Source organism: Morus notabilis, unplaced genomic scaffold (assembly GCF_000414095.1).
Source record: "Morus notabilis unplaced genomic scaffold, ASM41409v2 Scaffold399, whole genome shotgun sequence".
NCBI lineage: Eukaryota > Viridiplantae > Streptophyta > Magnoliopsida > Rosales > Moraceae > Morus > Morus notabilis.
Genome location: NW_010366583.1, coordinates 23220 through 41082, shown reverse-complemented (window position 1 = coordinate 41082; position 17863 = coordinate 23220). Strand labels below are relative to the sequence as shown.

General features: G+C 36.3%; 1 pseudogene; it reads left to right on the top strand.

Annotated features, from left to right (window-relative positions):
• The first annotated feature begins 6368 nt into the window (after positions 1 to 6368).
• Positions 6369 to 8327, top strand: LOC21396123 (annotated as a pseudogene).
• The last annotated feature ends 9536 nt before the right edge of the window (positions 8328 to 17863 follow it).

Below are 17863 nucleotides of genomic sequence, written 5' to 3'. Positions count from 1 at the left end.
GTCATAAAAGTAAATAATTATTCTGGGACATTCACGTTGTATGACGGTTGTAGCAATCATCTCTCAGTTAGTATGTCACAGAGAATCATAAATGCACGTGTTCCCATACATACCTGATTAAACATAGCAGTCTCATTATTGTTTGCTAATAACTTATTTACCTTATCTATTCCCCTTAGAGAAGAAATGTGCATTGGCCTTGATATCGATTCAGTAGACAAATAAGCGGATGCAGCTGTTGCAGCACCTATTGCAGCAATAAATCTCCGTCTTCGTCTTGAACTGTTCCTTCTGTCTCGTTCGTCCTTTGCATGTCCTGATCCTTCTCCTTGCATCCTGTTGCTTTATGAGTTCACCTGTAGATACAAATTATCTCATCCATCACAGTTCCACTCATTTATCATTAATAATACATGAGACATGAGTATTATATTGTTCAACCTTGTAAAAAGATTAGGTATGTGTCAAACATAGAGTTATATCACTCATGCATAGTAACAGAATCAACGGACATATCCAATGGAAGCATAAAGAAATGGTAACTCATGTATACAAACGACATATATCATGAGAACAAGTTAAAGATAAATTTTTACATAACAATTACTCAAATGCTAGTTTACTACAATCAGGTGTCCAACAACACATTATACATCTCCATAGTTCATTTAAAACACACTCAAATGTAAAAAATGACTAATCCATGGTCAAATCTGATGGGAAAATGGACCATCTAAGTTTGAATGTAAAAGAACAATCCTCCATTACATTTATGGAGTTGGCAGACGGGTAAATGAGTTTGGGGGGTGGTTGTATGGATTAGGTGGCTGACTGAAGGAATGTGTTTGCTGTTCGGAGTGGGTTGGCGACCGATGGTAAGGATTTGGCACTTGAGAGAAGGTTTGCGGTGGCTGGCTATAAGGATTAGATACTTGGTAAATAAATGGAGTTTGTGGCACTGAAACAAAGTCATTTAGGAATGCCCTCCTTATTGGATCACCAAGGTCTCCCCAAATTGGACGCCATGCGTCGTCTTTAAATATTTTCTCAAACGCATTGGCCTGTGTACGCGGATCAAGTCCTATTTCCGCCAACGATGATAATATGACACTCACTTCACTCAGTCCGTTAACGGTCTTGGCATTCGGCAGGCTCTCTTTGCTTGAACAAATATCTTCTCGCAAATTATCACGCATCTCCCTCACCACTTCAAGGATATCCTATCGAGTACTGTCATTGGATTTGTGTGCCCTTGCCGATCACTTACAAAATGGTCGTGAAGACGAGGCGACGTTGCACGCATTTCCCCTTCGACTCCGTGCCTCGCGGCGGCCAAACTCAACTCGAATCTCATCATCATCACTGTTTTGGTAAGGAGAATTTTGATGGCTTTATGGTTCTTCATCCCTAGCCCCAACTTCATGGGAGGATACACCGTCCACTGTCTCTTGCTCTATGACCGAGTGATATGCACCAGCACCAGTAGCTACAACTCGACTGGGGAAAATGGTAGACAAGTACATGTCGTTCAACTTCCAACCGTTACTGAAAATTGTGTTTACTTCACGGTTTCTCTAACAAAATTGTAAGTTTCTTACACTTACTACATGTAATGTAATTAATCATTTTTTTGAATAAGGGACCACTAATGAATCACACAAATTACCTTGTCAAGATCTTTCCGCATATCCTCCGAGCATGTGAAAGTTTTGTTGATAGAATCTCACCCAACTCCTGTATCGTTTTGCGACATTTTGAACGTTGCGTAAACCTTACTATGTCGGCGGCGTTTCTCCCTTAGGCGCTCACCAGCTGGTACGTAGCCATAGAAAAAAGTGGCCATCTGAATAGCCCATTGGTTGTACTCACGAGATTCTGCTTGCTTCCTATGGTTTACACCATGGTATTCGTATAGACGCTCAAGTAGGAACGCCTCCACAACGGCGCTCCAATACAATGGCCTCTCATCCACGTTTTTCTTAGGTATCTACAAACGCATATGACAACCAAAAGAAAACTGGTTTATATGTTTGAATTTGTTTATTTTTCTTTTATTAAAGAAAATGCTATTGCCTAAAAAAATTTTGAAACTACAAAACAAACAAAGACTTAAATTTTAGGGAAAAAAAATGTTATGTCATGAAGAACAAACTCATCTTTTTTTTTTTCTGTTGGTTTCTCACTTTATTTTTTCCTTTTCAATCCGCTCCTTTTATTTTTGGGCTTGCGAGGGACTTTCTGAAAAGAAGCGAAAGCTTGGGAAGAAAAATGGAAAATATAAATAAAGGCGCGGAAATAATGTCAATGACTGGGTGTGTAATCATGGAGGAGTGTAGACTGTAGCATTCTTGCATGGTTGGTGGCACTTTAGAAAAAGAAAAAGAAACAAAACGCTAAACACTAATCGCGGAAATAAGGGTTTGTTACAAAGTTTTACAGGGCATAGGCTAGACTGTTTGAGCAGTAGTAATCACAGAAACATAAAGACGCAATTAAAAAAAGCTAAAAGCTTGGGTTTCTCAAGATCAAAGGTTTGTGCCATAATCACATGGGCGTAATTCTTTATAAAAAAAAATTATATGGGCGTAATTACCTTGATAGTTGTTAATATGACAATTAATTAGACACTAAACTCATGATTAACACAAACGAAAATGAAGGATCCACCAATCTCACATTCCCAAGACATTTATGAAAATCAAATCCCACAACTTTATAAGATTCATGGTTCTTTTTTTCATAAAGTAAAATGCTTGTTCATAACATATAAATGTTTCTCCAAAAGCTTTATTCACACAAAAAAAAAGCTTCCTTTCGATAGCTGAACTTATTTGACAGAAGTTCCATAAGACAGAAGTTCCTATTAAAGTTGGAGTGGAGCATTACCAAGGATCAATTTTTACCTATAGCTAAACTTATTTTCTAGAACATGGTCAAGCTACATGGAAGCAGATTCAAAAACATTCTATTCCAAATTATGATATCCAAACCTTGAGTCAACAAACCTTCTATTCCATATTCAAATTATGATAATACTACTAGCTTTTTTTTTTTATAAGTATACTTCTAGTTGCTACAAAAACCATGACAATAGGGATTGAAAAAGGTCCTCAAAATGACAACCCCAAGTTGCTAATAAACACTCAGAATATGCAATGCATCCTCACCTCCTTTTAGTCCCCCTCCGTTATCTCAAATAAACACTAACCGATTTGCCTAGAAATATTCAGATAAGAGCTACGAGCCAAATAGTAATTATGTTGACCAAAAACCACTTGCATCTATATGAAAATCAAGTTTGTGTTCTCTCCAAGAGTGTGAGCAAGGGCAATACAAAAGATGAATGAAAAATAAAGTATTCATTGGAAAGCAAAAATGAACAAACAAAAGAAAGAATAAAAATGTACTTTTATGCAAGAAAGACAATTTTTCCTACCTAAAATTCCGATTTAGTAGTGGGATGCGAAAAAATATTTTGACAAAGACTTGAAAAATTTGAAACCCATTGCAACCGTGGTCTATATTCTACAAATCTCATTTCCACAGAGGCCCTAAATTCTACTAACAGCAACCATTCAAGAACCCAAACATTCATTGACAGAAACCCTAATTCCCAATTTCATTGATAATATCGGGGGGTACTACTGCCATGCCTTCCTGGAAATCAACCATTCAAGAACCCAAACATGTAAATCAACCGTAAAATACCATATTGATATGATGATATTACCATACAAATTTGAATAATGTGAGGATCACTTACCGGTAAAGCGTTTGACTCTAAGGACGAGATTAACGTCACTGCCGGTAAAACACCAAACGCGGATGAAGGTTTTTTGTATTTTTCTGATGAGCGTCTTGTTCCTCTCCGGCAAAGGCGTGAAGCGGGCGTACTTTCATAGTATCGATGAAATTGGTACTGAATGTGAAGTCGCGGTCGGTTGTTCACGAGCAACGCTTTACTCGAAGCACTTCTCATCAACTCAGAAAGGAGAAGACCACCTGGGTTGTTTACCCGGTTATTGCCCGAAGAAATGAGGGAAGAGAGGAGTGAAAAATTAGAGAAGGAGAAATAGGAGAAAGCATAGAATCTCTGCCAAGACATGACAGAAGGCTGGAAGGCAGGGATTCTTTGCCAAAGAACGTGGAGTTGGGTGTTGCTCATTAGTCGAGAGCGGTAGGAATTAACTCCAGAGCACAATGTCGTTTACTGTGCAAAGACTCAGTTTTGGGTTGAATTAGGGGAGGGCCTGATTTTGAATCATGACCCAAAAAATGACCGGTAACTCAAGTCTTAATCTCAATCCAATACGACACCAAACATGAATTTAAGCACATGACTCCAATCTCTAGTCCATAATCCCCCAACCAAACGGGGCCTTAATTTTTGTCCACTCCAACTATTAACTAAATCGTTAGTTACTTTGGACAATGTCTATGCAAATTGTATATTTAACATCAAAAAGTATGATATAGTATATTATTTTCATTTTTGCCCCAATACATTAATGCTATTTGAATTGCTAAATCTACTTTTTTCTATAATCATTAACCTTTGAAAATTGTAAAAATAAACTTTTATTTTTAAAATAATTAGAAAATATAAAAGTTTGCATTGATTACATAGAAAAAGTAGACATTTCAACCAATAGTAATCAAATGTCAAATTTTTCATGTGTTATACTTGGTGGGAAACTTGCCACAAAGTATAACATATGAGAAATTTGGCATAACAAATAGCATTGCATTTGAAAGTGTTTTTTGTACTCAAATGTTAAATTTGCAATTGGCACGTTAATTATAGTATTGTATTGGAGATACTCTTATACTAGCTAAATATAGCTAGCATAGAGAGGCTACCCATTTAATTTATTGTATTATTTTATTCTTTCAACAGTAATAAATATAAAGCTTACGGATTTACTCCTCCCGCCTGGACTGCTGAACTTGATTCTATTCAATAGCTACTCCCGTCCCTAGCATCAATAAAGTATTAAAGACTTCCGGCACAAGCGCAGGAACACTTCTACCTAGACCGCGTTCAACCGATTACTTTAGAGACTGATATGCGCTCACTACGGAAAAACAAGTTGAGCAGCTTCCCGCATCTCTTTCTCAAGTTTTTACTTCTGAAGAAAGAGATAAGAAGAAGTCAAGATCGACTGCTAAAAGACAGATCTTACCTTTACATCGCATTTCTTCTTTCCCTTCCTTTCTTTAGTATCCGAGGTGGGCTCTTTCAAGAGCTCCTTCGGCAGCGCCGTACGTGACATTCATTCTTATTCTTATTTCTTTGTATTAGTTATCTGGAGCAGCGAGCTAGTCTGCCGAAAGCCAGTGCTTGTCCGGCTGGATTCCATCTGCTTTTAATAGATATATTTACATTTTAAATTTAATAAATATTAAAATGATTTATATTTAGCTAAAATAGAGAATATGATATGAGTGAATAACTAAAAAATTACTACCTAAAATAGTTTTCTAACTATTTTAACTACAATTTAGAGAGTTTCATTAGAAATGCTTTTATATATTGACATAAAAGTCTACTTTGGTGTCGCTATTATTGTTAATATATTTAAAATTTTAACAAATAATTAAAACGAAAGAGAATACTAATTAATACTGAAAAATTAAATATATAATTAATTATTTTCATTATAAAGGACTAGTATGGAATAGTGTTGGAACTTTGGGCTGGCGGGCCAGCCCAAGGTTTGAATGTTTCGGGCACGGCGGGCATGCCCAAATGCCAGTCCGTCCAACATAATTTTTCAAGCTCGGGCTCGGACAGCCCGAAATTGGACACATCGCCGGAGTTCGCCGCCGTGTTATCGTTGTTAACTGCCGTCCGTCAGAATTTTTTTGAATTTTTCTGGTCAGGCCCGAACTGCCCGAAACCCGACCAACGGATAAATTTTTGACCGTTAGAGCACGACCCGACCCGAAGCCCGAACTGGCCGACACCAATGGCTAATTTTTTGACCGTTGCCCGATTTTCTACCCGAAGCCGACTTGTCGAAGAAAACTAGCTGTTGGATCCGAATTTGGGGAAAAATCCATTTTTTAATCCAAAATTTTTTCTATAAATACCCCTCATCCCCAACACATTTTTCTCACTCAAACTCTCTCAATTTCTCTCAATCTCTCAAATCTTTCTCACAATTTTTCTAAAAACTATCACATTATCCTAAAGCTCTCTCTCTCAAATCGCTCTTATTTTTTTATAATGGATTCTTTTGGTTATAGTGGTATTCCCGTTGATGCCCAACACAACATGGAAGAAGGAAAATTTCTCACTAATGAATTTATTACGCATGAATCTACTAATATAAGCCCTAGTGGACGTACCAGAGGTCATGGTCGCAATGGTGGTGGGTGTGGAGAAGCGGCGAGTGCAAGTGCGACTACGTCTGCAAGTGTTGCAACCTCCAGGAGGAAATGCAAGCGTACCTCGATAATTTTAGGCATCAATTGTTCGGATCAATATCCAACAATAAAGGAGAAAATATTTGCTTTTGACATTGTAATTGTATATTTAGACTTTGTAAGTTTGTAAAATTTGTAATTCGTCACAAAATGATTACACTCTTTTTTCCTTACCAAGTTTTTATCCCAATTGGGTTTTTCTTAGTACGGTTTTTAACGAGACAATCATGAATTGCAAATTTAAAAATTAATATACAAAATTAATTTATTAAATTGTGTTAATAATGTGTGTTGAATGTTGATTTTACTTTTTATATAAAACACAAAATAACTTAATAATTATAAAAATTAAAAAGTATAAAAAAAAATCGAGCATTCTGGGCGGGCTCGGGCAGCCAAAGCCAGGCCCGCGGCCCGTTCACGGGCCTTCTCAGGCTCGGGCGGGCGGGTCAAAAGTTTCGGGCATGTTGGGTCAGACATCGGGCAAAAAATCGGTATTTCAGACGGTCGCGGACGGCTCGTCCAAAGTTCCACACTAGTATGGAAATACATCATGCATCAAAGTTCCCACTTCTTTTTTCATTCTTTTTTCTCTAACTCATTGTATAAGCATCTATATATATATATATATATATAGTCTTTATATACAAAAAACGAATAAAATGTCTTTATAAGGTCTTTAAATATATATATATATACATATATATATAAAGACTTTTCTCGGTCACTTCTTTATACACTTCTGAATTACCAAGTACCCTATTGTGTGTACAGATAAACTTGAACCTAGATAACAATAATATTAGCCCAACCAAGCAAACATATTCATCACAGCTCCATAATATCCATACAAAAACACAGCAATCACTAATTTCATTCTCTCAAACATCGTCGTCATCATCCAATCACCAGCTAAGTCTACAATGTCCATGGATCAAACGGCACGTTGTGAACAACCCGATTCCACAATCGATCCATACGAGATATTCAAATCTCAAGCTCAACGACGACGGCACAATCACCCGATTGCACGAGTACTCCCCGGAAACACCCGCTTCATCTGATCCCACCCTCGCTCCACTCGCTCTCTCAAAAGACACACCACTAAACCAATCAAAAAACACAGTTGTCCGACTATTTATTCCTCGCAAAGCACTGGATTCTTCCCCTCCCTCAAGGCTACCTCTCATAGTCTACTTCCATGGTGGAGGGTTCATACTATACCGTGCATCCTCAACCATGTATCATGATTACGTCGTCAACTTGGCAGCCGAACTTCGCGCCGTCGTCGCCTCCGTCGATTACCGTAGGGTTCCTGTGCACCTCTTCCGGCGGCGTACGACGATGCCGCGGAAGCTCTTCACCGGATTAGAACCGCCGGAGACGACTCGTTGAGAAGCTACGCCGACTTATCAAACTGTTTTCTGATGGGCGACAGCGCCGGAGGGAATATAGCCTACCAAGTGGGGCTTGCAGAGGTTGAAAGTCTCCTGCCTTTCACGATCCGAGGGATATTGCAGCAGCCGTTCTTTGGTGGGGTCCAAAGGAGTGGGTCTGAGTTGAGGCTGGTGAATGACTCCATTGTGCCGCTTTGTGTTTGTGATCTGGCGTGGGAGTTGGCTCTGCCGATTGGTGTTGACCGCGATCATGAGTATTGTAATCCGACGGTGGGTGGTGGGTCTAAGGCCGTGGTTCTAATCGGGTCATTAGGATGGAAGGTGATGGTAACTGGGTGGGATGGGGATCCACTGTATGACCGGCAAGTTGAATTGGCGAAGATGTTGGAAGCAAAGGGTGTGAGGGTGGTGGCCCACTTTGGACATCATGTGGTTGAGATTATTGAGCCCTGTAAGGCCAAGATACCCTTCTCGGTTATTAAGCGGACGTTTGGTTCATAAATTTAGAGTCATGATTTAAAATTATTTTCGATTTATGTGTTTTTTTTATGAGAGAAAATACTGTAACGAGTCATGAATCATGATTTAAATCATGTCACGTATTCCTTTTTTCTCTCTTTTTTTAGTGCCTCATTTTTTCTTCAACGATTGTACTTTTCTTTTGTTATTTGTTTCACTATCTTGTTTTCTATGAAATAAACTATCCAAGCAAGTTACTTCAAAATATACATTTTATAAATATATATGTGTAGCAATCCATGGCGCCAATGATCTGATTCTAAGTGTATAGCAATCCATGGTCAATGATCATCGTAGTTGAATCAGCTTCAAGTAATTTAACGAGCGAAACGAAATAGCAAATTCATTTTTCACAGTCTAACATGCTTAAAATACAAACCAAACATTCGAAGCAAACTGAAATATCAATTAGCAGATAACATATAACATAAAACATACAAACTGAGTTGTAATTTTATCTTTTGAAGCACTATAGCTCGACTCATGTCAAGTCAAACTTTTCTATGCATTTTATAGGGAGTGAACCATTTTTCAGTTAGTAGAGTAAAAAAGTTTTCCGATCCTATATTTCAAATACCCAGTACAATATATAGAGCCGTTTAGTATCTGTTAGGTTTAGATATTTTGTGTTCTCTATTTTGGATTTCTCTGCACTCTTCTCTAGTGCTAAAGAATTCATAGCAAAAAATGATAGGAATAAGAATCGGCGTTTACTCTTGAGTTCACGAGAAGTTCAACCAAGCACAAACTAGCTAATTGTTTAGGAAGTAGAGAATAGAAAGAAAGATCCAGTGGTTTTGGAATGTTTCATCATGGCAAACGTTATAATTATTATTATTATTTTTCACTAAAAAGCTATTACGAAACTTGCGTTATTTGAATAGCCTTACATTTGACATGTTTCTAACGATTTACAGAGCATCATCAAATGATACAAGTCTTAGATAAGAATCTAGAACGCTCTTATTGACAATCTTTTACTCCAATAGCATCTAGGGTTCTTTGAACAATGTGATATCTCAGTCCACGTAAATGCTTACCTCTTTCCAATAAAATGACTCTTTACCAAATAAAAATGAAGAAAAAAAATGTAGAGTTATACTTGTAAACTAAATCTTAAATGATTTAAACATGCTTCTAACAAACTCAATAGCATTCAGATCAATATTACGGAATATAATCGAATTGAAAGCATACCTCCGGCCATTGATAACTTCTTACGCTCGACAGATATTTAACTCGGATTTGGCGCTTCTAATCCTCACTCAATCTCAAATAGATGGTGTATTTTACTGAATAAGATTGAAAGGCTTAGGGACCAACCGGAAGGAAATGCACTCGTATATATATATACTCTGTCCATCACAGAGTATTTTTAATCGTGCACAACACGTGAGCAGCGGTTATGGACGGTTTTGGAACGTTATTCACATCCCTACAAAGTGGAAGATATGGACCACTATAACGGTAAGTTAGTTTCCTAATATTAAGGGAAAAATCTTACATTCTCCCACTTGGTCCATATATTCCATCATTTATCTCAATAAGAAACAAAATACATGAATCATGGCGATAGGTCCTCTTAAAATGAGTATCATCTTCCATGTGTCACAATGCATCATGTCTCTTAAACACTAGCCCATGCAACTTAATGAATAAACCCTATGTTTATTCCAGGTCCAAACAATAATGATATTTCTAAAAATAAATGTGTACACTAGAAAAATCAAATATGAGAAAACATCACAATTAGAGTTTCATTGAAAATAACATTCGTTCTTACAATGAAAATCACATAAAGGAACCAAGTCCCATTCTATCTACATGATCCTTAAATTTCAATGGTGGCATGCCTTTTGTTAAAGGATCATCAATCATCAATTCAGTGCTAACGTGTTCAATAACCACTGTTTTTTCTTTAACACGTTCCCTTATGGCTAGATACTTGATGTCGATGTGCTTGCTTCGACTACCACTTTTGTTATTCTTAGCCATGAAAACTGCAGCTAAATTGTCACAATATATCCGCAATGGCCTAGAAATTGAATCCACAATTCCAAGCCCAGAAATGAAACTCTTCATCCATACACCATGCGAAGTAGCCTCAAAACAAGAAACGAACTCAGCATCCATAGTCGAAGTTGTAGTCAAGGTCTGCTTTGCGCTTCTCCAAGATACAGCTCCACCAGCAAACATAAATATGTATCCTGATGTTGATTTTCATGAATCAACACAGCCAGCGAAGTCTGAATCAGAGTAGCCAATCACTTCCAAACTATCAGTCCGTCTGTACATAAGCATGTAATCCTTGGTCCCTTGAAGGTACCTCAACACTTTCTTTGCAGCTTTCCAGTGGTCCAGGAATGTTCTTCATTTGTTCCCTTTCAAGTTCATTTTTAGGGCATTGATTCATATTGAATCTTTCACCCTTCACAATGGGAGCTACACTTGGTGAACAATCTTTCATCCGAAATCTCTCTAAAACTTTATTGATATAGGACTCTTGAGACAAACCCAAAATTCCTCAAAATCTGTCTCTATGTATCTTAATGCCAATGACATAAGATGCATCACCCAAATCCTTCATATCAAAGTTTTCAGAGAGGAATTGTTTCACCTCATATAGCAAACCCCTATCATTGGTTGCAAGTAAAATATCATCCACATACAAGATGAGGAAACAAATCTTACTCCCACTAACCTTCTGGTATATACATTGAACCATAATGTTTTCTACAAATCCAAATGAGGAGATAACATCATGAAATTTCAAATACCACTGCCGAGAGGCTTGTTTCAATCCATATATGGATTTCTTGAGCTTGCAAACTAGTTGCTCACCATTACTAGAGAAAAATCCTTCTCGTTGTTTCATGTAAACCTCTTCCTCTAATTCTCCATTGAGAAAAGCCGTTTTCACATCCATTTGTTGCAACTCCAAGTCAAAATGCGCAACTAATGCCATAATGATACAAAGTGAATCTTTCTTAGATACAGGAGAGAACGTCTCCTTGTTATCGATTCCTTCCTTTTGAGTGAATCCTTTGGCAACGAGTCTTGCTTTATATCTTTCAATGTTGCCTAATGAGTCTTTCTTTGTTTTAAAAACACATTTACATCCTATGGCTTTTGCACCATTAGGCAACTCAACAAGATCCCATACCCCATTAGATGCCATAGAATTCATCTCATCTTTCATGGCATCATACCATAAATTTGATTCTTTACAACTCATAGCTTGTGAAAACGTTTTAGGATCATTTTCGGCTCCAATGTTGTAGTCCGATTCTTGCAGATACACAATGTAATCACTAGGTATTGCTGATTTCCTTGTTCAAGTAGATCTCCTTAATGTCGTTTCAACATTACCCTGGGGATCATGTTGCTCGACCGGTTGTTCAACAACTTATGGCAGTTCTTGAACATCTTGATCTACTGGATTATCATCAACAACTTGTGGAGCTTCATTGATTAGTTGTCTAATACCCGTTTGCACTTGAGGGGCATTGTGAATGACAATCAATCTGTCACTTGAAGTGGAAGGTTGAGCATCAATATGATTCTTCTCAGAAAGAATTTCCTGGAATGGGTTGCTCCTACTAATCAAGTCATTCTCAAGAAATTTTGCATTTCTTGACTCCACAATCCTAGTACTGTGAGATGGACTGTGACGACCCTAACTTTTGGTCATCATCCTATGCTCATACTTACCATTTCTTAACCTCTATGACGACCCTAATTATAACTTCTTAAAATTTCAGGCCATTTTTTTTCATTCTTACCATGTACGTTAAAATGCTGTAGCATTCTGACAACATTCTGTTACATTAGTCATCAAAATACATAAAATACTATTTTATTTTACATATAAAGTTCAGCAGCGTTTCCAAAACACATGATGCGTCCACAACCCACTTGCCCACATTCCGCTGCTACACCCTCTCTGCATGCCCAGCATCAAGTTTCAGGGAGCCGGTGCCTTACCCGTGCTTCCTACAACATGAACAAACTTAATGAGCTTTTGCTCAACAAGAATCAATAGGTTATAACAGATGCAATAATTATGCATACCCATCTATGCATTCATGTCATATAGCCTAGTACAGAATTCTAAACGACTTTCGTTCTGTGTTTCTCATTCTTTTCATTCTTGTTTACGGATACCATATAGTTATATGGAATGGTTTCCGTGTTTCATTTTCTTGTCTCATACTTCTTAGGGGCCCTGTCCTGTTGTACCATAGCGTGCATAACCAGTTAGGAGTGGGGTAGCTAACCAATCCAACTCAGTCACGATTTCATATCTTTCATAGTCTCATAATAACCTTTCCTTCGAAGGCTGGTACAAACCGGACGTTTAGTCTCTTACCGTTTATCAATTTTCTCATTAAAACGGTAACTTTAGTTAAATCTTATGAATTTTTACATTATTGAGCATTTTATCATGAGATTAACTTTTCGTTAAAGTTTAACCTTTCATTTCTCTTAGTTTGATCTCGACTTAACATCGATACATACTTTTTGCAGAATAAAGTTCTACGATTACATAAGTCTTGTAGATACTTACCTAACATAGTATCTAACATTCACATTGTATCTAACATTCAAAATTCTACTATATGCACAATCTTTGTGCAACATTGAAAAGTAAGCTTGTTCGTGATATAGCCACAGAAAAACTATTGTACTTACCAAAGTTTCGCTAACAACGCGTCCTTTGTCTCCCTTGACGCTTTCCAACTTCAATCGTTAATCGGCCCTATTGCATAAATTTTTTGATCGTTAGATTCATAATCTAAGATCAATAATTACATTAAAATTTACTTCGAAAAAGTCTACAATCCTTATGTTTGGTATTCAACCTCAAACCATTTCCTACCTCAAGGATTTGCACTAAAATCGTGTAAATTACTTAGTCATGGGCCTAATTTTTAATTTTGGTCCAAAACTGTGAATTCTCGTTGTGTTCGGTTTCTAACCATCACCGATTATTGAAACATTTTTCTTTTCACACTTTAATCCCATATTCCTCTTGAAATCCAGTTTCAGTTCAAATTATTCGAACTAAATTTTGACAGAGTTTCGCCTTATTTTTCTCGTTTCCCGAGTTTTTAATAACTCGTTCTACTTCTGATTTCGGTACCTGGAGTCAAGATTTACATTCCTGAACACAGATTCTAACATAAAATTGAACAAAACATATGGTCTTTCTTAATCTAGGCTTACGACTTTTCGATAGAAATCCACCAAAACTTTATTCAATCGTCTTAACACTTACACCATTAAACTCTTATTACGATACTCTACAAAATCTTAGTTTCAATTTTCACTTTAACGGAAGTTTTTCTAAGATGGGTTACTATTCATCTAAATTAAGAAAATATAGAATTCTCACGAAAACTCTGAAATCTTACCTTTAGAAGTTGAGGTTTTTCCGCTAGAACGCCTCAAGTTACGTTTCTACCGGACTAAACGGAAGAAATCTCAATGAAAATGCTTGATTTTCCTTCCTCTGTCTCTCTCTAGCAACTCTCTTTCTTTTTTTTTCTTTCTTCGTAACTCTCTCACGTCTCTTTTTTTTTTTTCCTTATCTCTGCTATGTCTTACATTAATGGCATTAGTAAGCTTATGTGTTGTTTTTTTACAACTTGAGTTATCAAGTTTAACGTGAGTCACCAAGTTGAATGAGCTTAAGCGTATAACAACGCCAAGTGTTACATCTGCATGTGAGGTATAATCCACCTCACGGTAACAATCATTTTTACTCTTTTTTTTTCTAACGTACTTAAGAATAATCTAATATATATATATATATATATAACTTAAAGATAATTTAATATATATTTATGTATATATATATTAAAACTTTATTCAGCTTACTTTTATTCTTTGCTATATCCAAGATACGTGCTAGTAAATGAGTGGGTTCTATACTCCTCAAATTTTTCTTGTCGAGACCCAACTTTCCGTTTCTCAAAACGAGTCTCTTTCCGGTACTAATAATTTCACAATCAGTACAGGTTCTATACTTCTTTTCTGGACTGCCGAGTACCTTGGGTCAAACTTCTCATGTTCAACCCAATTCTCTTGGGTATCTCATTAGTCAATTTCTTTTTCTGAAATTTTCATCTTAATTGATTCAGAATTGCCCAAAATGCGTACTCTTGCGGTACTCATTTTTTTTTGGCAGTTTCCCGCTTTAACTGACTCGGGAAAATTCCGTTTCAGGAACCTTTGCTATTTTCCTTACTTCTAATATTTCTATTCTTTTTCTAGCTGGTCATTTGGTCACATACCAAATATTTTAATTTTTCATAACTAAAATATACCCGCTAAAATTTCTAACTTTTAACTAATATCTCACTATTTATAAGTGATATTTACGAATTTTCTTTGTAAAAATATTCGTATTATAACTTTACACTTTTCGGGAGATTTTACCCCGTACATAAAGTTTTTACATAACATTTTCTTGATTACATCAAAAATTCTACTACTTACTATTCCGGAAAGAATTTCAGTCAAATACTGGACTGTCCGGATTAGACCTAAATTTTTCCCGGTCATTACATGGACAATAGAACCTATACCCTTTAGACCTTTCGGCATATCCAATGAAATACCCACTAATGGTCCTTGGGTCTAGTTTCTTTTCTTATGGGTTGTAAACTCTTACTTCAGATGGGTATCCCCAAACGCGTATATGTCGCAAACTCGGTTTCCAACCTTTCCATAATTCAAATGGTGTCTTTGGGACAGCCTTGGTCGGAACTCGATTTAATATATACACTGCCGTTTTAAGAGCTTCAGTCCATAAGGATTCAGGAAGCTTGAAGTTACTACGCATACTCCTCACCATGTCCATTAAAGTTCAGTTTTTTCTTTCTGCTACACCATTCTGGTCTGGAGAACGATGCATGGTGTATTGGGCAACTATCCCATGCTCTTGAAGAAACTTCGCAAATGGTCCAAGTGCTTGTCCATCCTCGATGTATCTACCATAATACTCTTCGCCTCTATCAGTTCTCACGATCTTGATTTGCTTTCCACATTGTTTCTCTACTTCGGCCTTAAAAAATTTTAAAGGCATTTAATGCTTCGTTCTTATTATGAAGCAAGTAGAGATACATGTATCGCGAGTAATCATCAATGAAAGAGACGAAGTATTTCAGACCATACATGTCCATGTCTGGACTACAAATATCTGAATGTATGATTTCTAATATGTCCGAGCTCCTCTTGGCACCTTTCTTCTTCTTGTTGGTCTGCTTTCCTTTTATGCAGTCCACACAAGTGTCAAAATCAGTAAAATCTAAAGTACTAAGTACTCTATCATTTACTAATCTCTTAATCCTTTCTACGGAGATATGTCCTAATCTCCGGTGCCACAACATAGAGGAATCTTCATTCATAACACATCGTTTCATACCAGTGTGAACATGCATAGCATCATAAGTAGTATTATTTTACAAATTAATAGAGAAAAGACCATCAGACAATGTACCAATTCCAATAAGATCAGATTTATAAAATAAACTTAAAAATGTTTTTGAAAAATTAAAGGAATAACCCAAAGGTACAAGTCTAGAAACTGAAATTAAATTCCTAGAAAAACTTGAAACATAAAATGTCTTTTCTAAATTCAAAATAAAACCACTACTTAAAACTAAACAGCATGTTCCGACAGCTTCCACATGTGAGCGCATTTTGTTGCCCCAATAAATGCCCTTCTCACTTTCCACTGGTTTCCTTAGGTTTCGCATACCTTGCAAGGTATTCGAAACATGGATTGTAGAACCAGAATCAATCCACCATGTGTTATGACTAATGTCAACCATATTAGATTCATAACAAACAAAAGAGATTGGATTACCTCTCTTTTCATGCCATTTCTGAAATTTGGTGCAATCTTTCTTCATGTGTCCCTTCTTCTTGCAAAAGAAGCATTTGGACTCTTTCTTGATTCCACCTTGGGGCGGTATTTTACCTTTCCCCTTCTTCTTGGCTTGAGTCTCGTCCTTTCCTTGTGTCGCCATCAACGAACTCTCTCCCAATTCCATAATCAGAATCCCCTCTTCTTGAACACACATGGTCAAAAGCTCATTAATTGACCACTTATCCTTATGTGTGTTGTAAGATATCTTAAAGGGTCCATATTGATGTGGAAGAGTGTTCAAAATGTAGTGCACCAGAAAGGATTTAGACATCTCAACCTCTAGATTCTTTAATTGAGCCACGATATCCCTCATCTACATGATGTGCTCACGCACACCACTGACACTGGTGAGCCTTAAAGATGAGAACTTCATGATTAGGGTGCTGGCTAAAGCTTTATCTGAAGAGACAAACTGTTCATCAACAGCCTTCAGTAATTCCTTGACTTTGTCATGCTGATCGACCGAACCACGGATGCCAGCAGAGATCTTTGTTTTTATAAACATGACACAAAGGCGATTAGATCGCTCCCATTTCTCATACCGGTCAACATCATCAGGTTGACTGGTTGCAATAATGGCAAGTGGTTTAGCCTTCCGAATAGCATAGTCAATATCCATCCACCCCAAATGAAGAAGAATCCTCTCCTTCCATACCTTATAGTTGTCACCCTTTAGTTCGGGAATGTCACATTTTATATTAGAGAAATTTGCAAGTTGCATGACTGCAAAAATTAAATATACATGCTTATTATTCAAATTGAGACTAATATGTTAAATCATGTTTTACCAATGTAAATCATGCCTCAAAAATCATGAATCTAGTGACATAAAACTTGCATGTGGGCTAAAGTCCTATTCAATTAGATCCACTCATAATCCTTATGATAAAACTATTAAATTATGTTCCTTTTCTTAATTCCTGTGGGTAAATTAAGAAATATAATTTGATATTCTATCCTAATTAGTCATATAAATATAACAAAAATTCATGTGGGATAAAATTTGTTATATTCAAAATGACTAACCACAATTAATATTATAATGTGATCCTAAAGCACTTAATATATAATTTTGTATAATTAAAGATGTTGTGACTACTTCTTAATTAATTAAAATTATACGAATCACTCGACATTTGATTTTATGCACAAAAATAATTCATATAAAAAACTTCATGTATAATAAATCCAAATAATACAAATAAATTATATGAATAAATAACAAGCATAAAATCATAACTAATCAGAAATTAATTTAAATGCACTAAAATTATTCAACTTAATTTTGTATGCATAATAAACAATAAATTATACACACAAATCAACAAAATAAATAATTTAAGTACATGAAAAAAAACTAAAAATATATTAAAAATTAAAACTATAAAAATTTAATAAAATATATAAATTCTGTAAACAGAACCTAAAATCCGTTTTACAAATTTTTTTTTTTTTTGAAAATCTAAAGCCCAATAAACGACATCAGGTTTCGCCCAAACGACATCCCAATATGCAGCTCCAAACGACGTGTCGTTTGGCCGAGAATGCTCCCTTTCCTGAATAAAACGACATGTCATTTTAT